Here is a 22,171-nt window from a genome sequence, read left to right as displayed (position 1 = left end):
CTCTAGTGGTGAAAAACTGTCAAAATGCTTTCCGATTAGAGGCAGTCTTCAAGGTCTAAGAAATTAGCACATGAACCTCCTAGATTTAGCTTTCAACTAAGAATACCAAGAGAACAAAGCAAAATTGGTAATAAAAGTAAATTGGAAAGTTGTTTAAAATTACATGCCCTATTTAAATCATGAAAGATTTTTTTTGACTTTACTGTCCCTTTAAACAAACATCACACACATTTCACTTTCAAAATATTCTAAATACATATTAAAACACTGGTGGGGTGTGCCATGGAATGGAGTTACTCTACAATTTGCTGTTGGGAGCCAATCTATTAGGACCAGCGACAAGACTTTTCACTAACCATACATCTGTTATGTGCTGCCACCTTCTGGTTATTGGACAGTAGCAGCTGTCCACATTCTTTTTCTCTGTTAGACCTGCAAAATCCACATTTACGTTGCCTCAAGGAAGCTTTCTTCTGCCCGACTAAGCTTGACATTTTTAAGTGACCACGTCAAGGCTGCAAAGAAAAATAAGAATTATTTTCCACAATTTCAGAATGGAATTGCATGAAAAGGGATAAAATAAAGTATATTGCAGAGTTGTTTTAATGTATATGATTTATCATTTTATATTACCACTTTAAAAGTGCTTAATGTCCCTTTAAAGTCTTACCTTAGATAAAAGGGACACTGAACCCAAATTTTTTTCTTTCGCGATTCAGATCGAGCATGCAATTTTAAGCAACTTTCTAATTTACTCCTATTATCAATTTTTCTTCGTTCACTTGCTATCTTTTTTGAAAAAGAAGGCATCTTAGCTACTTTTTTGGTTCAGTACTCTGGACAGCACTTTTTTTTTTACTGGTGGATGAATTTATCCACCAATCAGCAAGAATAACCCAGGTTATTCACCAAAAATGGGCCGGCATCTAAACTTACATTCTTGTATTTCAAATAAAAAGATACCAAGAGAATGAAGAAAATTTGATAATAGGAGTAAATTAGAAAGTTGCTTAAAATTACATTTTCTGTCTGAATCACGAAAGAAAAAATTTGGGTTTAGTGTCCCTTTAAGCTGAAAATAGTCCCTTTAAAGTCTTACCTTAGATTAAGCTGAAAATAGCCTCCTGCACCCTTACTATATCATGCAGCAGGAACAGTAAAATAATAAATAAAATAAAAAAGTTATTTTAAAAGGAATATGGTTTTTGGCCACTTTGAAATGGCCACTGGGTGCCCAGATGCAGCTAGGATCTTGGCGTCATCAGTGGGCGGAGTTTGGCAGCCATTTCAAAGTGGCCAGAAACAATATTCTTTATCGCTCCTGCTGCATGATATAGAAAGGGTTGCAGGAGGCTATTTTCAGCTTAATATAAAAAGGTAAGACTTTAAGATGACTACGGTGTAGACTGTCCATTTAAGCATGTTAATATTTCTTGCCAAAGAAAAGGCTTAAAACACTTTGAGACTGTTAAAGAAAAAAATGTTGAGTAGCAAAAAAATAAACAGACCACAAAAAAACACTATTATTTTCATGATTTCTTTTTCCCCCTTTCCCAAGAGTTTAATTCTGAAAATTGAGTTTTCCAATTCTGATAATTGGCTATGCACAATGAAGACTTAACAAGCCTAGCCCTGCACCACATCTCTCCATAACTGGCTTCAACAGAGTTAAAGGGACAGCCTACACCTTAGTAATCTTAAAGACTTAGATTACGCTGCAAATAGCCTCCTGCATCCCTTTCTTTATCATGCAGCAGGAACAGTAAAAAAGTTATTTTAAAATGAATATTGTTTCTGGCCTCTTTGAAATGGCTGCCAAGCTCTGCCCACTGATTACATCACAATCTGGGCTGCATCTAGGCACTCTGCTGAATAGCATTGAAAGTCTGTTGAATCCAACTAGTGAGCCTTTTGTGATAGGACACCATATGCAGCCCAGATTATGATGTCATCAGTGGGCTAAGCTTGGCAGCCATTTTAAAGTGTCCAGAAATAATAATAATTTAACCCTTTCATGATAGGGTTATTCCGATGTAGACAAATTGAAATCACGATGTGTGCACGATCGCGAGATTTCAATTATTGGATCAGGTCTGGGGGGGCGTACCTATGACGCTAAGAACGCCCTAGAGACCGCGATCAAATCAAGGAAGCGCAGTTGGCTTCAGGACAGCCGTTGGCTATGACGTATTCCGTCATAACGGTGCTAAAGCCCAGCTCCATTTTGACGGAATACAACGGCATAACGGCGGCAAAAGGTTAATATAACTTTTTTACAATTCCTGCTCCATAATATAGAAAAAGGGCAAGATGCTATTTGCAGCTTAATCTAAGGTAAGACTTTAAGATGACCAAAGTGTACACTGTCCCTTTAAGAACGGCAAAACAATTGATAATTTGCTAACATAATTACCATGCAAGCTGTGTTGATACCAGTAACATCTGTCTATTGAAAAACAACTGCAGCAAAAAGTGATAATGCATCAAAACATTTTCAGACTCAACCATAATGTTAATTTATTGCAAGACTGCAGAAAAACCTTTTAATTTCAAGGATTTTACTGTCCCTCTAAATTGACATTAAAATAAGCAATGCATGTTTAAAATGACCATTAAACTTTCCATTCCACAATGCGTAACATATTTCCTTATTGAAAATGAAACATTATTGCAATATACATTATTTTGCTGCCTTTTGCTGTAAAATAAAACCTGAAAATTGTGCTTGATCCACTTTGTACCAGGGAAAGTTGGGTTAATACTTTGGGCAAATTTATCTGAGGTTTTGCTTACTCCTCCTACCTCACATTCTCTGTACTCATTTTCTTTAAGGTGGATTATTAGTTTTACATCAACAATTATGATAGGAAAAGCATTCTTTGCAATAACTGTGAGCATACAAGGTAGTTTAGGTGCTAATATTATGTGTGTGTGTGTGTATATATATATATATATATATATATATATATATATATATATATATATATATATATATATATAATAAAGATTTAAAAGGAATATATGTCTGTATTTATTTATTACTAGGCATTTCAGCCCAATTTGGAATCCACATGGATGCATTTCAGTTTTGAATATAAAATATTTGTGTAATATACATGTATTAACAAAAATGCCTCTAATAAAATCTATAGCCGTTTCAAAAGTGTGTTTAAAAAGGATAGTCTAGTCAAAAATAAACTCATGATTCAGATAGAACGACATTTAAAATGGCATGCTCTAATTTACTCCTATTATCAATTTCTCTTTGTTATCTTTGGTATCTTTATTTAAAAAAGCTGGAAAGTAAGCTTAGGAGCCGGCTCATTTTTCGTTAAGCACCTGGGTAGTGCTTGATGATTGGATGGCTACATTTAGACACCAATCAGCAAGTGCTACCCAGGTGCTTTACTAAAAATGGGCCGGCTTCTAAGCTTACTTTCCAGCTTTTTAGAATGAAGATACCAAGAGAACAAAGAAAATTTGATAATAGGAGTAAATTAAAAAGTTGTTTAAAATTGCATACTCTATCTGAATCATGAAAGTTAAATTTTGACTATTCTATTTCTTAAACAACGCACCGTGCACTAGCATGTTAAACATAGCACTTGCTCAGAGAGCCCTAAGGTGCTTGTATCATCTAATAATAAAGCAAATTTCTTAATTTCTAACATAATATAGGCCCCCACTTGCAGTCTGAGCAGCTGCAATATTTAAAATGCTGGCTCTCTGAGAAGATCTAGCTATGCTTCACATGCAGAGAATAAAGCCAATGCTAAAACAGTGATAACTTTTACTAGAAACGTTTTTGTCAATACATGCTTATTGCAAATACGTTGTATTTAGGTTTTGTGCCTACATGCATCTTTAGGGACACACACTGTTCAGATCGTTTTCCCAGCCTTTATTGCTTCATTGTTAAAAGTTTCTTATTTCTTAGTAATATGGACTGTTAAATCTTTCTAAGTAGATTTTTAGTGGAGACTGACAGTATTTAGTAACCATGTGACATTAAAATGTCAGGACACAGCTCTAAACCATCAGTTCAAATCCACAGTCCACAAACAAACATAAATTTGATATACTTTTCTTTATTGAAGCAACATCCCTGCCATACAAACACATACATACACCGAAAAACATGTAAGAAAAAATAAGGCACTAAACACTGAAACAGAATAATAATCATTCTGAATAGAAAAAATAATAAGCCATGCTCCCTATGTGTATGTAATCTAAAAAGCATGGGCAACACACCAGAATATCAAAAGGCTCTACAATAACAGGTTCAACAAGGTGGTATAGGACAGGTTGAATATTAAAAATGCTCTAGTAATAACCACTGACGGATGCACACAGTGAAAGTAACAGAATTACAATGGAGCGTGTCCTATGCCAATGGACACCAAGACGGTCCGTGACGTAGCAACCGCTGGACCTGTCAGCGCAAAAGGCGTGCATGTTATTGACAGTAAAAGCTGAATACACCTGATAGTGTGAGGCCTAAAAGATTAAAAGCCCTTTTCATAAGTGCAATGAACCACCTCCAACACTGCACGTCACAAGTCTGCCCTATCCTCTCAGAAAAACGTGAGCAATCTAGTGTGTAGATGGAGCCGGTCAGTGGGGGCTTTTAGAGACACGGCGGAGATAGGGTAGCCAGTGCTAAAAAATTACAATAAACAGAGAAATGACAGCGGTAGGCTTGCAGCTGGTTACACGCTGTGCTGCACTGCTCAATCACCATTTTTCAAAGAAATACAAGAAAAATTACCCCCAAAAAATGATATATATAATGGAGAATTATATAACATTATCTGGTGGGTTTACTGGCCCTTTAAATGAAATCTACTTTAGATTTGTTATTGTTAAAAAATATATAGATTATATATATATATATATATATATATATATATATATATATATAGGATTATCTGTTTATTATCTATTTACCCAGTTTTGTATAACCAATATTAATACACTTTTTACCTGTGATTAACTTGTTTCTAAGCCTCAACAGACTGACCCTTATCACAGCTATTTTGACGGACATGCACATTAGCTAATCAGTGCTGGCTCTTAAATAACTCCAAGAGAGTGAGCACGTTATCTATATGACGTACATGAACTAACAGTGTCTAACTGTGAAAAACTGTCAAAATGCACGGAGATAGAGGCAGTTCAGCGACTTAAACATTTGCATATTTAGCCTACCTAGGTTTAGCTTTCTACAAAGAATACCAAGAGAGCAAAGCAAATTTGATGATAAAAGTAAATTGCATGCCCTATCTAAATCATGAAAGTTTAATTTTGACTTTTCTGTCCCTTTAAGGACTCGTGGCTGTGATTCTAGCTGTATGTTACCCATAGCTAGATTAGTTACCAAAAATGTATTTACTAATGCTCCACTCCCTCAAAAGAATATATTTTTGAATAAGATAACCAAACAGCTTGTTACTGACAAACACACTAGATCGATCAGTCAAATGTTTGGGCTGGGTCGTAGATTTTGAGCACATCTACTAAGCCAAGATTTTATAATACATGTGTATAAATGTGTCAGTCTCAAACACATGAATCTACATTCAAAACATATTTTGTTTCTGAACAATACTAATATAAAGTCAACGATACAATTAAAGTCTTTGACATATTTCAATAGTTATGATGTATGTTACAGTAGTGTATTTGTTCTTATTAGTTTCAATAAGCTGCTTACATTTAGAAGCATTGTGCTCATTGTACCATGACTAACATTCAGCAAGATCAAAATGTGGAAACACAATGGAGGTGCAGACAATGAACTAGCTGGTTTCAACTCACTGCTAATTTATACTATTTTTAACATGCAGATTTAAGAGTAGGGTTATTCACGCTATTGCAGCTGAAGCAAGTGAGCAGTGTACAATGTGTACCTTTAAAATACTTTGCTGGTTAATGCTGGTGTGCAAGGACAAGCATTAACAACTGGGGAAAAAAACTTCTGTGCAAGGACTTGTGAGAGTTTGCGTTATTTATATTCTCCCATTCTCTTCAACAACATTATGATCAAGCAGGGTGTACAGTGAAAGTGAACAGTTTTGTTGAGAAACCAGTAGCTAGAACATACAGTCTCAACATTTTATACAGTTTTTAAATCTGAAATGGTTGACTTTATCTTTAAAAGCTTGAATGACAATAAATGTAAATAAGAATAAATGTATCCATTTCCCACCCATTTTAATTTAAGTACAAATTTTAAATCAAATGCTTTTTTGATGAAAAATCTCCCTAAACATTATAATCCAAAGGTGATTCATCCTGAAATAAGGATTAGTTTTAATTATATAGGATGAGACTGTATAATCACGGTTGTAATGATTTTGTTGGTAAAGTAATTCCATTAATCCATTCACAATGTCACATTCTCCCAGAGGTTCCTGTAAAATTATCTGTGCCATTTTTTCTGTCTAGAAGATGTTATCACAGTCTTGGTTTTGTAGTTTCCAAAACTGAATGTGTCTGCAGAAATATCATGCCTCTGCTTCAAAAATGTTTTTCTATTAATTAAATATACAAAGTTGAGAAACAATAAACCTTTAAGGAACATAAACCCAAAGGGGCTCGATTTATCAAGTCGTTCTCAACATGACTGCAGGTTCTCACAAGAACACCATTTATCAGCAGCTTCCCTACCCTCTTAGGTGGAGAATTTCAATCTCCCCCGGTCTTGTCTGGCAGCTCCTGCCCGCACGTCATTGGCTGTGCGCAGGCAGGGGGCAGGACTGCACACAAGTCCAAAATAGCGCTTGTGTGCAATCTTAAATTCCTGCAGCGGATAGCAGCCGGCCATAGTATAGCGGAGGCGGACAGGGGGGGCGAATATGTACGCCCTTGATTGATAAATCGAAGCTAAAAAAAATGTTTGCTTTCATGATACAGACAGCAAATACAAATTTTCTTCATTCTCTACTGGGGCCTAGCTGAAAACATTGGGTAAGCCAGTGACAAGCAGCTAGCTCACAGTAGTGCATTGCTCCTGGATATCAAGAGCAAATGAGATGATAGAAGTAAATTGGAAACGCTGAATGTTTAATTATGACTTAACTGTTCACCCCGTTATGCCATTTCCCTCCTGCAAATCAATGTACACAGAATCAACTCTTACTAAGTTTCAATAAGCTCAATGAATAGAAGAATGTCTGAAGTGGAAAAGAGGTTATTGTTTTAGTTAAATAAATCCCCAAAAAGGCAGAACTTTTCCTCACTTAATGCGATGAGATTTTTTTTTTGGGAAACATTTACTGCAGGTAATTTTGAGGGGAAAAAAAATAATTAGATTAGATTAGACAGTTACACTAAGACATCCGTTCAATTGCATTGCAAATTATCTTAAAGGGCCAGTAAACCTAAAAAATAATGTTATATAATTCTGCACATAGTGCAGAATTATATAACATTATATTAGCAGCAGCTTTATGCTATCTAATATTGCCTGTACATTTTTATTAAAAAAAGACTGTTTTCCAGACCCACTCTGTGCTCTTCTGAGCGGGTCTGTTTTTATCACAGAGCGCACCTGGCCAGCTGACTAGTCACAGCCCGGCCCGACCACGCCATTACTCTCAGTGCAGCTTGCTCCCGCTGTCAGACAGAGCAGGAGCGAGCTGCACTGAGAGTAATTAATATTTTTTTTTTATTTTTTTAAATGTAAAACTAACCAAAATAATGACTTCACAGAAAGGAGATACTTCATTTTGAGTATACAGAAACCTGATATTCCTAGATCACCTGCTACCTAGGGTATGAGAGTTCTCTTTTATAAAGGGTACTGCGTGTTGTATGCTGTCTTTATAGATTATATGCTCATTTAAAGATTATTCCTCCAAAGTAAGGGATTCTACAAATTGGTAAATATCCTAAACCCAATAAAAAGGCAATGTAGCAATCAAGATCACAACTCGGCACAAGACCAGCATCCAGAAGCTCTGTTGACTAGAAACAAATCAGGCATTACAAAGATAATATCCCATTTTGACTCAAATTTGTTAATGCTAAACTTGACAAATGACAACAGCCAAGGAGCCATGGTTTGTATACTTTTACATTGATCTATACATATTACTTTTGCTGGCCCATAAACACCCCTATTTTGTGCATTTAAGAACATTACTTCTCCCTATTAAGCTATATGAAGGGTGGACCTATTAACATAACAACCCTTAAATTCTAAAAATGTATTTTTCAATGTTCTCCAGCTATATATAGTTATAAAGGGCTTTTTTTTTTAAATGGAGATGTTCAGGTGATATTTTATAGCAGATTTTTACAGATATGCTGCATCACTTTCAAGTGATTTAACATTTATGGATCATGTCACTTTAACATTACAAACAGTATATTGGCCAACTGTAGTGTTAGGTGGGACTAAGGTTTCCGCAAAGCATTTTCATCCTTAACCCCTTAATGACCGCAGCACTTTTCCATTTTCTGTCCGTTTGGGACCAAGGCTATTTTTACATTTTTGCGGTGTTTGTGTTTAGCTGTAATTTTCCTCTTACTCATTTACTGTACCCACACATATTATATACCGTTTTTCTCGCCATTAAATGGACTTTCTAAAGATACCATTATTTTCATCATATCTTATAATTTACTATAAAAAATTTTTATAAAATATGAGGAAAAATTGAAAAAAAAATACACTTTTTCTAACTTTGACCCCCAAAATCTGTTACACATCTACAACCACCAAAAAACACCCATGCTAAATAGTTTCTAAATTTTGTCCTGAGTTTAGAAATACCCAATGTTTACATGTTCTTTGCTTTTTTTGCAAGTTATAGGGCCATAAATACAAATAGCACTGCCATTTCCAAACCATTTTTTTTCTCAAAATTAGCGCTAGTTACATTAGAACACTAATATCTTTCAGGAATCTCTGAATATCCATTGACAAGTATATATTATTTTTTAGTAGACATCCCAAAGTATTGATCTAGGCCAATTTTGGTATATTTCATGCCACCATTTCACCGCCAAATGCGATCAAATAAAAAAAATTGTTCACTTTTTCACAAACTTTAGGATTCTCACTGAAATTATTTACAAACAGCTTATGCAATTATGGCACAAATGGTTGTAAATTCTTCTCTGGGATCCCCTTTGTTCAGAAATAGCAGACTTATATGGCTTTGGTGTTGCTTTTTGGTAATTAGAATGCCACTAAATGCCACTGCGCACCACACGTGTATTATGCCCAGCAGTGAAGGGGTTAATTAGGGAGCATGTAGGGAGCTTTTTGGGGTAATTTTAGCTTTAGTGTAGTGTAGTAGACAACCCCAAGTATTGATCTAGGCCCATTTTGGCATATTTCATGCCACCATTTCACCGCCAAATGCGATCAAATTAAAAAAAACGTTAAATTTTTCACAATTTTAGGTTTCTCACTGAAATCATTTACAAACAGCTTGTGCAATTATGGCACAAATGGTTGTAAATGCTTCTCTGGGATCCCCTTTGTTCAGAAATAGCAGACATATATGGCTTTGGCGTTGCTTTTTGGTATTTAGAAGGCCGCTAAATGCCGCTGCGCATCACACGTGTATTATGGCGAGCAGTGAAGGGGTTAATTAGGTAGCTTGTAGGGAGCTTGCAGGGTTAATATCACATTTAGTGTAGAGCTCAGCCTCCCACCTGAAACATCAGACCCCCTGATCCCTCCCAAACAGCTCTCTTCCCTCCCCCACCCCACAATTGTCCCCGCCATCTTAAGTACTGGCAGAAAGTCTGCCAGTACTAAAATAAAAGCTATATTTGTTGTTTTTTTGTGTTTTTAAAAAGCATATTTACATATGCTGCTGTGTACTATCCCCCCCTTAGCCCCCAACCTCACTGATCCCCCCCCAAACAGCTCTATAACCCTCCCACTCTAACTTAATATGCGCCATCTTGGGTACTGGCAGCTGTCTGCCAGTACCCAGTTTAGAAGAAAATATGGTTTTTTTTTATTTTTATTAAAATTTTCTGTAGTGTAGCTTCCCCCCACACAAAACCAACCCCCCACCCCTCCACGATCTATTTTTGTGCTTTTGCACAAACAAGATTTGGCCCTTTTTCCTAGCAATATTTTCCGTAGTGTAGCGGTTCCCACCCGCTCCCGCCCCGTGCACGCGCCCACCCGCCAACCTCCGTGCACGTGCGCGCTTCCGCGCGCCCCCTAACGGCCCCGCCTCCGATCCCACCCCCCTTGATGTCAGAAGATACACCGATGGCCGCCCACCCGCCTCCCAAGTCGGCTCCCACCCACCAACGATACCGGCCATCGATGTCCGGTGCAGGGAGGGCCACAGAGTGGATCTCTCTGCATCGGATGGCCATGTAAAGTTATTGCAGGATGCCTCCATATCGAGGCATCACTGCAATAACCGGAAAGCAGCTGGAAGCGAGCAGGATCGCTTCCAGCTGCTTTCCACACCGAGGACGTGCAGGGTACGTCCTCAGGCGTTAACTGCCTTTTTTTTTGAGGACGTACCCTGCACGTCCTCGGTCATTAAGGGGTTAATGCTCACTGAAGTTTTTTTTTTTTTATTTCCATTAAAAGGGGCAGTCAAGTCAAAATTAAACTTCATGATTCAGATAGAGCATGCAATTTTAAACAATTTTCTAATTTACTTTTATTATTATTTTTCGTCATTCTCTTGGAATCTTTTGTCGAAAAGCAGGGACATATGCTTAGGGGCCGGCCCATTTCTTGAGCACTATATGGCAGCAGTTTTAAAAGAATGCAATCCATTTGCACTAGATGGCAGCACTATGTCTTGCCATGTAGTGCTTCAGATGCCTGGATCTCCAACACAGAATATCATCAGAAAAAAGCAAATTTGATCATAGAACTAAATTGGAAACTTTTTTTTTTTTAAATGGTGCTCTGTCTGAATACCAAAGGAAAACATTTGGGGTTCCTATCCATTTCATTTTTGATTTCAAGAGATTTTTTTTTTTTTTTTTGAGTATAAATAAAGTCATTTTACAAACATGCTTCTTATTCAGTATTACAGCACACAATGTAGCATTATAGCAAACTATTAAATGATTTAGGTTTCTTCCTTTAGGGGTTCCTGGTAAGAATTAGCTACCACTGCAAGCAGTCAGCTATACAGGCTTTAGAACAGAAGGCACTTCAAACCATATTAAAGGGCCATGATACCCAAATGTTCGCGGATCCAAAATGACGAACCTGGCTTCCTCCAATCACAGCGTTGTCTCAGGCCATGATTCCTCCGTGATTGGAGGAAGCCGGACTCGTCATTTCTGACATATAAAGAGTCTTCTGACAGCTCGGAGAATCGCTGGAGCGGCTGTCAGGATTAAAAGGTAAGTTTTTGAAGAAAACGAGTGAAATGTCAATTTTGATTAATTAAAGTGCCCTTGTTTTTAATAGGATTATTAAAAACCAGGCACTAATTCATCGAAATTGACCTTCACTGTATGAAGCTTTATTTCTGGTAACAAGCAGTAGATAATATTATTTGCTTTGGGGTCATACAATCCACTTTTGCACAACAGCTATTTCTGTCTTTGGAATCCTTTAGTATATAGGAAAGGTTGCTTCTTTAGAGTATGTAACTAGTGATGAACAAATAAGTATGCAATTTACAGCACTTTTTTCTGGATGTAAAGGCCTAAGCCACTGACTCCAATAAGTTTTACCCCTAGCTGCTAGTTTTTTGGTTTATGCTCTATAGATCTATATATAAACACCACTGTCTGGCTTCTAAATGTGTCGACCCCTGGCCTAAGTGTTCAGACATGAGATGATGGCAAAAGCTTATTAGATAAATTAATTCCATAAATGCTCTCTCCATTATTTCATGTGTGCATAGGACCTCAGGTCATACTGGTCACTGCCGTCGTTTCCCCTTCATTCATGGTATTAGACAGTACTGGAGGTCCTTTATTGTGTAAGATACCAGTCGCCAGTGGAGCACAAAAGCATCTTCATGCACAAAGGCACTTCCTTATTGTTTTTGCATACCTATATCTTCTGCCTGTACCACACATGCACACAAACGAGGCCACAAGGACCCTGCAAAGAATTTGTGGGCCACCTCTTTTTAAACCAAATACTGTATGTGCTAGAAGAATAGTTGGCATTTTCAGTTATTTAATCTTATATTTCCAATATTTATCTCTAAGCTGCAAGTATGTGAGGCGAGAATCATGTTGTAGGTAGGTCTTTCAAATGAAGGGAAATACAAAAGGTAAATAAAGCTGCATTTTATTAATACAATTCTGTATTACAGCTTCCTATAGAAGGCACTTTGATTTCACACCCAGTTACCACTATAAACCAAGGTCAATGGACTGATTCTCCCATGCTGATGTAGGTAATATGCACTAAATATAAATGTGATTAGTAGGAGGTAAGAAACATGAATCAATCAGTATCCTATTGATACAGCTTTATCAAATAAGTATATGTTCGTTCTCTTAAAATGCTCAAACTTTTAAATATAAAGAAGTAATTAGGTCCATGTATCTATGATCATCCACTATAGGAGCAAATAAGCACAAGACCTTTGTTTCTAAACATGTGGTACAAGTACCCCCCTGGGAGTATATGGAACAATTACAAGGGGTACTCATTAGATTGCCCTTTTATTATTTTTGCCTTGATGCAGCTAATATAAACATTTAAGGTACCACAGAAATCAGTGTCTGTTTTACCATCAAGCACTACTAACAGACCAGATTGTATTACACATCCTAGGATGGCCAGCTGCTCACTCACTGTGAATGACTCATCTGCACTAAATTAGGTAAATTGTTTGAATCTGACCTAGTGACATTGAGGACTGGAGTTGAGAAATGCTCATATGAAGTTTGTCAAAGGGAGAGTGCCAGGTAAAGTGCCTATCACTATGAAAAGGTGTCATGGACCCAATGTGCCAGATATAGGGCCACAGTCAAAGATCACAAGGAAAATTTGCCATTGTTAAATGTGCCAGGTAAAGTTTTCTATCCCCAAATATGCCACACAATATTTGCCATATTTTTCTTCCTACTGTTAGTTGACACAATATAAACAAAACTATATGTCTGTTGTGTGTGTGTAAAAAGCTCTGCATCAGGCCCTAACCAATTCCAGGATCCAGAGATTCATGGCTTCTAAAATATTGTGTCTGTCTGCTAAATTGTTGGGACTATTCTATGTATGTATATAAATAAAAAACCTTCTCTTGCTTCAAAAAGAATTATGTTTTACTGACTAAAAAAGCTCTATGTAACCTATACCTTACACTTATTTCACAGCTATATGAATCCTGTACAACACCTCCACTAGAAAGCTCAGCTTGCATTACAACTTCCTGATAGGACAGTTGTGCATACCATCACCCCACCTTATTTGACATCTGTCCATATCCTAAACTGCCCTAACATGAAAGCTCTACATTCCATATAACCCCCTCATCTTGCAGCTTTACATGCCATACAGCACCCCTCACCTGACACCTCAACATGCTACACAGCACTACATCAAACTGACGCCTCTACATGCCATATAGTCCGTCCTCACCCGACGCCTCTACATGCCATATAGTCCGTCCTCACCCGACGCCTCTACATGCCATATAGTCCGTCCTCACCCAACACCTCTACATGCCATATAGTCCGTCCTCACCCAACACCTCTACATGCCATATAGTTAGGGTTGCCACCTCGGCCATGTTTTCCTGGACACTTATAAGTTATACATGCTGCAGGGAGGAACATGAATTTAAATTTTGGACAGCACACAAATAGTGATACTGAGCAGCACTATTCATGTTCCTTTGTGCACACCCCGCAGCATGTGTAACTCATAAGTGTCCAGGAAAACATGGCCGAGGTAGCAACCCTACATATAGTCCATCCTCACCGGAAACCTCTACATGCCATATAGTCCGTCATCGGAAACCTCTACATGCCATATAGTCCGTCATCGGAAACCTCTACATGCCATATAGTCCGTCATCGGAAACCTCTACATGCCATATAGTCCGTCATCGGAAACCTCTACATGCCATATAGTCCGTCATCGGAAACCTCTACATGCCATATAGTCCGTCATCGGAAACCTCTACATGCCATATAGCTCCTCCTCACCCGACACCTCTACATGCCATATAGCCCCCCATCACCTGACACATCTAGATGCCATATAGCTCCTCTCATCTGACACCTATACATGACATATAGCCCCCCGTCACCTGACACATCTAGATGCCATATAGCTCCTGACACCTATACATGCCATATAGCCCCCCCCCCACCTGACACATCAACATGACATATATACTCCCTCACCTGACACCACTACATGCCATAAATACCCTCACCTGACACCTCTACATGTCATACAAAACCTTCACCTGACACCTCTACATGCCATACAAAACCTTCACCTGACATCTCTACATGCCATACAACCTGACCTACAGATGTTATATATACCTCCCTCACCTGACCTACAGATGTTATATATACCTCCCTCACCTGACCTACAGATGTTATATATACCTCCCTCACCTGACCTACAGATGTTATATATACCTCCCTCACCTGACCTACAGATGTTATATATACCTCCCTCACCTGACCTACAGATGTTATATATACCTCCCTCACCTGACCTACAGATGTTATATATACCTGACAGCTTTACATGCCATATATACCCCCTTACCACACAGCTATCTATGCCATACATACCCCCTGCGCCAAGCTCTAGCGCTTTACATTGCTCTCATCACACTGCGACACCTCCCCAAATACAAGAGGGCCCAGTGAAACACTTCTATGCAGCCTCCCCCTATACAGCAGTCATCAGATATCCATCCCTTGCCCTTTACCCACACACTCACCACCACCCCGCTAGAATGCAGCAGTCACCCTCAGTATATTTCCCTGGAAAAAGCTCCGTTATACACTCTGCTTGTTTCCCTTTCATTCAGCGACGTCCTACGTACTGACATCACGCGAGCGGCGGGAAGGAGCGTCACCTACCCCTGCCCCTGCTCCTCCTGGCGTGGCGTCACGCAGTAACTCTTTCCCAACTCGCTAGGTCGTTTATTGTTTTGTATTATTAATATTAGGGTCTAATTAGACCTTACATTATTTAGCAAAACTATATACCAGACCGTTATATTACATTCTTGGAACTAGAAATTTTGCTTTTGATCTAAATGATTAAAAGTACAGAACAACAGTAAACGATGTTAAAAATGTTACATAACTCTGCAGAATTACGTAACATAAGATTAGCCTTTCCTTTTTTTAACAAAAAAATAAGTTGCTAAAATATAGACTAAGGCAGCTAAGATTTTACTTACCTTGCATGTTTAAACGTCTTACTCAGCACAGCAGTTTTCTTAAAAAAAACCATGTCACGGGCTCGCTGGTGTATATATGCGTCACTAGCGAATGTCGAAACTGGCTACAGTCTGTAAGCGCTAAATGTATTAGATTCGTATGGATTGGTTATTGCACTTTTACTTTAATAAACCCAGCGCCGAAATTACGACCACAGACTGGACATTTTCCAATTTGGATTACCTATATTGACTATATATATAAGTGGCCCGCCCAGGCAGCATCAAGTGACTGAAGAAGAGAGATCTGTTGCGGATGGTCATGAAAGAAAATTCTCTTGAATGTCTGGAGCAGATATTTAAAGTGTTACAAAAGTTTTTTTTTTATTATTTTTGGAGTAGAAATGTGCAAGAATTTGTATTTTACTAACGAATGCTGAAAATGGCAGCATTCAGGTCATCAAAATTAAAATTTGATTATTCAGACAGCATGCACTTTTTTAAACAACTTTCTAATTTATGTTTATCATCAAATTTGCTTTGTTCTTGAGATTCTTTGTTGAAAGCTAAACCTAGGTAGGCTCATAAACTATTTTATAAGCAGTTGAACCGCCTCTTATCTAAGTGGATTTTTTTCACAATTAGTGCTAGTTCACATGTGCCATATAGATATCATTGTGCTCACTCCAGTGGAGTTATATATAAATCAGCACTGGTTGGCTAAAATGAAAGTCTGTTAAAGGGCAGTTTGAAAAGGCTTTGGTATAAGGTAATCACAGAGATAAAAATTTTATAATATAACCGTGTTGGTTATGCAAAACTGGGGATTGGGTAATAAAGGGATTATCTTTTTAAACAATACAAATGTTCAGGTAAACTGTCCCTTTGATTTATTAGAGTATAAGTTTAAAGGGATACTGAACCCATTTTTTTTTCTTTCATGATTCAGATAGAGCATGCAATTTTAAGCAACTTTTTTCTAATTTACTCCTATTATTAATTTTTCTTGTTATTTTTATTTAAAAACGCAGGAATGTAAGTTTACGAGCTGGACCATTTTTGGTTCAGCATTCTGGAATGCGCTTGCTGATTGGGGGCTAAATGCAGCCACCAATCAGCAAGCACTGAATTGTTTGGTTTTTTTTTCGGTTATGTTTCATGTTTTTCGTACAGTAATTTAAAACTTGGCAAGAATAACGTGTAAAATGGTTTTGTCCAATTATATCCTAGAGTTGGTAACATCACTCATGTTTACTCTTCACGTTCAAAGATTACTCTGGGTTTTCATTTTACCATCTCACATTATGGTCTCTTGTGGCAACTGACTTTTCTTTCAGAGAGACTTCATCTCCCTTGCAGATTTTAAAATGATTTACCTAATTTATGGTAGTATCCTTAACACATTAGAGCATTTTTTTTTTCATTTTTAGGTCCCTTTAACTATAGACATATCCAAATTGATTTATTATCCAAAAGTAATTATCACATCTGAAGAAATGTCAGCCCAGAAGCAAATCCAGTTGAAATGCAGTGGAAAACAGGATGCAGGATGAGGTAGTACTAGGCTGAGGCAGCAAAGGCAAGGGTCAGTACATGAAAATTGATTCTGGAGCTCTGGCAAATAATGGTCAGTCCAAGCAAGAGTAAAATCCAGAAGTAATCATATAATCGGGCTCAGGCAAAGAATGGTTAGTCCATGCATGGACAGATCAAGAGGAAATGAGATAATGTGGCTTAGGAAAAGAATGGTCAGTTCAGGTTATGTTCATTTCCTAATAATCCGTCCAATCAAAAGGGCAGTTCAAAAGTATAGTCAAAAACAAACAGAGGTCAGTTAGAGAAGATCCGGCTGAGACAGAGGCAAAATCCAGAAACAAGCTGAGTCAAAAACTGAGTAATCCAAACTAGTAAAGCACACCCAGGAACAATATGTAACCTATACAGGAGCAATGAAGGATGTGGAAGGCAGCCTTATATGCATGAAAAAGGGCACAACAATCATGTGACAAAACAGAGGAAAATAAGCAAAATGTAATCTGCGTCAAAACCATTGACACTGAAAAAAGCACAAAATTGATGCAACAAAGATGGTGGTGTCCTTCAATTATGGAGAAGTAAACATGGATCTAGTATTGACAGTTATTTAGAAGAACTTGGTATAGACTTAGACTTATTAAATTCTTAAACTATAGCTTGACGCCAAGTGAATCATACACTTCTTTTTGGCTTAGGGGTACTTAAAGGGCCATATCCAAATGTTAAAACACTTGAAAGTGGTGCAGCATAGCTGTAAAAAGCTGCCTAGAAAATATTACCTGACCATCTCTATGTAAAAAGGAAATATATTTTACCTCAGAGTTCCTAAGTATTCACACCCCATTGTAAAGGACTTTAAGCAGCAAATCAGTATGTCTGTCCAGGGACAGGCAAGGGAGTGAGCCTCATGCACACTCATGTTATTTCCCTTTTCAGTTTAAGGAAGTTTACTATGAAATCTCATAAGATCACAGTAAAAGAGTTAATGACCTCAGCACTGCTGATGCTGATTGGCTGCTGTTCATTTCTTCCTTCACTACCAGGACTTTCAGAGAAAAACTTGCCCAAAATACCGGAGAATTTTTAGCATTTTTGCTATCACTCCATTTAAACAGAAATAGAGCCTTGCTTTTTATTTACCTGTCAAAACTATATATATATATATATATATATATATATATTTTTTTTTTTTTTTTTAAGTAGACAACCCAAGGTATTGATCTAGGCCCATTTTGGTATATTTTATACCACCATTTCACTACCAAATGCGATCAAATAAAAAAACATTAAATGTTTTCATAAACTTTGGTTTTCTCACCGAAATTATTTACATACTGCTTGTGCAATCATGGCACAAATTGTTATAAGTTTCTCTGGGATCCCCTTTGTTCAGACATAGCAGAAATATATGGCTTTGCCATTGCTTTTTGGTAATTAGTAGGCTGCTAATTGCAGCTGCGCACCACACTTCTATTATTCCCGGCAGTGATGGGGTTAATTAGGTATCTTAAAAGGTTAATTTTAGCTTTAGTTTAGAGATTATCCTCCCACCTGACACTTCCCACCCCCTAATCCAGCCTGATCCCTCCCACACAGTTTTCTTCACTCCCTTACCCCCCACTGGTCACCCCCATTTTAGGTACTGGCAGATAGTCTGCCAGTATGAAAATGTAAGTTTTTTTTATTTTTTTAAATCTTTTATATATATATATATATATATATATATATATATATATATATATATATATATATATATATATAATATTTTCTGAAGTGTAGGATCCCCTCTTACCCCCTCATCCTCCTGAATCCCCCCAAACAGCTCTCTAAACCTCCCCTGCCCTAACTATTGCGGCCATCTTAAGTACTGGCAGTTGTCTGCCAGTACCTGTAAACCGTTTTTTTTTTAAATATATTTTTTAAAATTTATTTTCTGTAGCATAGTGTCCCCTCCCCACCCACGATCCTTAGTTAGGGGCCCCCACACACCCACATCCCCTTTTCTGCAGTGTAGCTGCCCCATCCCTCCCTGTCCCTTTATTTAATTTTTTTTCTGTCCCTTTAAACTGTCACATTCAATGCTCTGCATTTGATTTTTATTTGAAGCATGTTTGTACAACAGAACAGTTAGACTTTCAGAAAACTGTATTCTATTTACAAAAGTGTGTAGTGCACACCGCCATTGGAGGACTGACAACTTTTGAGCCAGGGGTAAGAACAACCTACTGGCCCATTTACTGCCTATTGCCCTACCATAACATCACCTTACAGTAATGCCTGCCCCTTTTAAATGTTGTATTTGCAAGAAAAAAAAACAAAAACAGGGCAAGTGAAACAAAGCAAATCATAAACAAATGCTGTTTAGCCACTTAAACCATTTGGATGTAGGAACTAAGTCAGAGAGTACCTTATGGCTTTGACAGCGAAGACTGCAGTCAGCGGTAGAAGGCATCAGCCTTCATATGGTAAGGAAAAACTGACTGTTCTTCCTTTACCATATGAAGGACATATGAAGGAAGATCGCTGATACATACAGTGACTATCACTGTCTGTATCAGCTTGCTGTGGGATAGTGGGGTGTAAGGTGTTTTTTTCACTTTTTTCCTCCATTGACTTCTATGGGGGAATGCGATTGCGATTTTCAACGTTTTGCACAAGTCGGATTACTGCTGGAGAAATAACAGTTTACTTTCAACTTATACTACCAGCGCAACCCGACAAGAACAAAAATAAAATTCCTAGCAGAGTTTTCGCTATAGTGAAAACTCAAAATACCGCTCCACTTGTAATCTAGCCCTTAGTGTTTAATGTACCTTTAAGTAAGATATGAAGTAATCACTCTACAGAGTTTTTTTTGGTGCTGGACAGAGAGATGGGAGTATAATTTCCTGATTGATGTTTTCAGAAGAAAACAACCTTAAGAAGGAAAGAGTAGTTTGTTCTTAAAACTGCTTTATGCTTTTTAAAAATTAGGTTAGGAGAATCACAAGAGCAGAAAGTTTAGATACTCTTCTGGCCAAGGAAATGGCCAAGAGAAAGGGCAGAAATGTGGCCTTTAAGGAAACTGGCTGATAAACCCTTATTTAGACCAGCCTCCAAAAAACATAAATTATGCTTACCTGTATGTAAGGAGGACCAGGAAGCCGCCTTACAAATATTATCCATAGAGGCCTATTTATTAAAGTCCCAAGAGGAAGCCACCGCTCTAGTAGAATGAGCCGTAATCCTCTGAGGAGGTCTAAGTTCCGCTGACTCGTAAGCTAAGCGTATAACACTCCTCAACCAAAAAAAGATAAGGAAGTCGAGAAGGCCTTCAGACCCTTACACTTCCCAGAGTAGATAAACAAGAAAGAAGTTTGTCTAAAATCCTTAGTAGCTTGAAGATAAAACTTCAAATCTCGAACCACATCCAGATTATGAAGTAAACGTTCCTTTAAAGAAGAATGATTAGGACATAAGGAAGGAATCACAATCTCCTGATTGATGTTACTATCAGACACCACCTTAGGAAGAAAACCCAAGCGGGTACGTTAAACAGCCTTATCAGTGTGGAACACCAGATAAGGAGGCTCACATTGCAAGCCATTTCAGAAACTGCATGCCGACGCAATAGCAAATAGAAAAAGAACCTTCCAGGACAACAACTTAATGTCAACCGAATGCATAGGCTCACACGGAGCCCGTTGCAAAAATGTAAGAACAAGATTCAAACTCCAAAGTGGAGCGTTAGATCTAAAAGCAAGCCTCTTGTGCAGCAAAACAGGGCCGAAATCTGTCCCCTCAGGGAACTGGCAGAAAGTCCCTTCTCCAGACCCTCCTGGAGAAAGGAAAGAATCCTGGCAGCCTTGACCTTATGACAGGGTAAACCACGCTCTTCACACCAGAGTAAGTAAGCTTTCCACACCTTATACTAGCTTACAAGCCTGAATGAGAGTGTCAATAACCCTCTCAGAAAAAACGCTTTTGGCTAAGACTAAGCGTATAATCTCTACGCAGTCAGCCTCAGAGAATCTAGATTTTGATGAACAAAATTACATTGTTCCAGCAGATCCCTGCGACAAGGTAACTTCCACGGAGATGAGGTCATCCCCACCAGATCCACCAACCACATCCTTCGCGGCCACGATGGAACAATCAGTATTACTGTTGCCTGCTCCTGCTTGATGCGGACCACTACACGAGAGAGAAGTGGTAACGGTGGAAAAATGTAAATTGGATTGAACCTCCAAGGCACTGCTAATGCATCTGTTAACTCCACCTGAGGATCCCTGGACCGTGACCCATATCTGGGCAGATTGGAATTGATGAAAAAACAGCAAGACAGTCCTCCTTGCAAAAAATCTTCAATATTTATTGTTACATTACATTAGTGGTGTTTTTGTCTGTTCCTGTAATGTAACAATAAATATTGAAGATTTTTTGCAAGGAGGACTGTCTTGCTGTTTTTCCATTGATTTCTACAAGCTTGGTGGTTGCTTGTGACTATCCTCCTGCATTTGGGCTATAAGTGCTGGTCACACTACATCCACTACCAGATTGGAATTGAGCCAGGACGCCATGAGATCTATCTCCGGTGTCCTCCATTTGTTGCAAATACCTCGGGATGGAGAGACCGTTCCCCCGGATAAAAGGATTGTCTGCTGAGAAAATCTGCGTCCCAGTTGTCCACACCTGAAATGTGTCCTACCAATATTGTATTGAGAGGAGGATTAGCTATGTATAATTCTACAGTGGTATATCTTACCACTCAGGTATGGGCCCTATACCTAAGCAGTACCCCGTTCAAACATATCAATAGATAGGTAATTATTGGTAGTGGCGAAAACCATGTGACACGGGGCTAGGTTGCTTTCCACATGAACTATATATTATCAGAGAAACAGAAAGGCAATAACCAATAAAAATAGCTGTAATATTAGCATGATCCCTATTTAGCGTCCTGTATGGTAACTTAGAGACACTGTTATATAAACATATAGTAATAGTACAAACAAGTATAAAACTATGTAGAGAATACAGAATCAAACATTTGAGCTATAGCGAGACCTTGTATCCATGACAAGCAACGTTACTAGAATCAACTCATTTGTCAAGAAAGAGATAACTTCTAGATTCAAGTCAGGTCTTTTATTAGTCATAAAGGGTTCTCTATATAGGTGACTATGCACCTATGGTATAGGCTGTAAAGATAGGTAGTGTCCCAAGACAATGCAATATAAGCAGTTAGCCTGTCTAGAGGGTCAAGTCTAACCCAGTCCATGTTTACCCAATGCCGATTTTGTATAGAGGGGAGGACGCTAACTTAG

At 38.1% G+C, this 22,171-nt stretch overlaps 1 long non-coding RNA gene across 1 annotated transcript in view; it reads right to left on the bottom strand.

The window, feature by feature from the left end:
- Window positions 1-14,991, bottom strand: part of LOC128645932 (uncharacterized) — a 37,258-nt gene extending 22,267 nt beyond the window's left edge. Inside the window, exons 1-2 of the long non-coding RNA XR_008400159.1 lie at window positions 14,883-14,991; window positions 357-515 (exon numbers count right to left, since the gene is read on the bottom strand). This is a non-coding gene — a long non-coding RNA (uncharacterized LOC128645932). The remainder of the gene's footprint in view (window positions 1-356; window positions 516-14,882) is intronic.
- Window positions 14,992-22,171: the final 7,180 nt, after the last annotated feature.

Source organism: Bombina bombina, chromosome 1, assembly GCF_027579735.1.
Source record: "Bombina bombina isolate aBomBom1 chromosome 1, aBomBom1.pri, whole genome shotgun sequence".
In the NCBI taxonomy this organism is placed as follows: domain Eukaryota; kingdom Metazoa; phylum Chordata; class Amphibia; order Anura; family Bombinatoridae; genus Bombina; species Bombina bombina.
Note: the sequence above shows the minus strand (reverse complement) of the source record. Positions and strands in the feature narration are given on the sequence as shown.